The sequence below is a fragment of the Saccopteryx bilineata genome, chromosome 1 (assembly GCF_036850765.1).
Source record: "Saccopteryx bilineata isolate mSacBil1 chromosome 1, mSacBil1_pri_phased_curated, whole genome shotgun sequence".
Classification (NCBI taxonomy): domain Eukaryota; kingdom Metazoa; phylum Chordata; class Mammalia; order Chiroptera; family Emballonuridae; genus Saccopteryx; species Saccopteryx bilineata.
In genome coordinates this window covers 6,141,917-6,143,555 of record NC_089490.1, presented here as the reverse complement: position 1 = coordinate 6,143,555, position 1,639 = coordinate 6,141,917, and the positions used below count along the sequence as shown (strand labels likewise).

At 51.0% G+C, this 1,639-nt stretch overlaps 1 non-coding gene across 1 annotated transcript; it reads right to left on the bottom strand.

The window, feature by feature from the left end:
• Positions 1-639: 639 nt before the first annotated feature.
• TRNAV-GAC (transfer RNA valine (anticodon GAC)) lies at positions 640-715 on the bottom strand. The gene has a single exon. It is a non-coding gene; the product is annotated as a tRNA-Val (tRNA).
• Between the last annotated feature and the right edge of the window lie 924 nt (positions 716-1,639).

The window sequence follows — 1,639 nt, the reverse complement described above, 5'->3', positions numbered from 1 at the left end:
TATTTTATCACTTCTATTTATTGTTCTTTTTCCATGCTCCTTTTTTTATTTTCTCATCTTTGTTGGATTAAGCGTTCTTTGTTCCATTGTTTCTCTTCTCCTGGCTTGGATGTTACCTGTATTCTCTTTCTGTTTACCCTTAAATATTACCTGCGTACTTGGTAAAACATGCAGCTTTACCAGTGATGTCAAACTGGCTTTGAAAGAGGTCGTTCAGGGACCCACTCCCACTCGGGATGGGGGTATGAATTTCCTCCTTGCACATCATTTTAAGTAGCATCAGTCTGGGTGATAGGGAATCAAATCTCACTGTGCTTATTGCTGTGTTTCTCTGGCTGCTGAGGAAGGTTTGACCACCTTTATTTTTTTTATCTTTTTTTTTTTCTGAAGTGAGAAGCCGGGAGGCAGTCAGACAGACTCCCGCATGGGTCCAACTGGGATCCACCTGGCACGCCCACCAGGGGGCGTTGCTCTGCCGCAACCAGAGCCATTCTAGCGCCTGAGGTGGAGGCCATGGAGCCGTCCTCAGTGCCCGGGCCAACTTTGCTCCAATGGAGCCTTGGCTGTGGGAGGGGAAGAGAGAGACAGAGAGGAAGGAGAGGGGAAGGGGTAGAGTAGTAGATGGGCACTTCTCCTGTGTGCCCTGGCCGGGAATCGAACCCGGGACTTCTGCACGTCAGGCCAACGCTCTACCACTGAGCCAACCGGCCAGGGCTTGGCCATCTTTTTTTTTGGCCATCTTTACATGGGGTAATATTGGGCTTTCTTTCTTGGTACTGTCTGCCAACTTTTGTTAGTTTTTCTCTCTGGTTGCCTTTTACATTTTTTAAAAAACATTTTGTTGCCTGACCTGTGGTGGCGCAGTGGGTAAAGCGTCAACCTGGAAACGCTGAGGTTGCCGGTTCAAAGCCCTGGGCTTGCCTGGTCAAGGCACATATGGGAGTTGATGCTTCCAGCTCCTCCCCCTTCTCTCTGTCTCTCTATCCTCTCTAAAAATAAATAAATAAAGAAAAAAAAATTAAAAAAAAACATTTTGTTGCCCTGGCCGGTTGGCTCAGTGGTAGAGCGTTGGCCTGGCGTGCAGAAGTCCCGGGCTTGATTCCCGGTCAGGGCACACAGGAGAAGCATCCATCTGCTTCTCCACCCCTCCCCCTCTCCTTCTTCTGTCTCTCTCTTCCCCTCCCGCAGCTGAGGCTCCACTGGAGCAAAGATGGCCCGGGCGCTGGGGATGGCTCCTTGGCCTCTGCCCCAGACGCTAGAGTGGCTCTGGTCGCGGCAGAGCATCGCCCCCTGGTGGGCAGAGCGTCGCCCCCTGGTGGGCGTGCCGGGTGGATTCCGGTTGGGCGCATGCGGGAGTCTGTCTGACTGTCTCTACGCGTTTCCGGCTTCAGAAAAATACAGAAAAAATATATAAATAAATAAAAAACATTTTGTTATTTATTCATTTTGAGACAGTGATAAGAGTGGGGGGGAGCAGGAAGCATCAACTCCCATATGTGCCTCAACCAGGCAAGCCCAGGGTTTCAAACCGGCGACCTCAGTGTTCTAGGAGGTCAATGCTTTATCCGCTGCGCCACCACAGGTCAGGCACCAGGCCGACTTTCTATCCTCTGCACCAGCACCTGGGCAGGCTGATGGG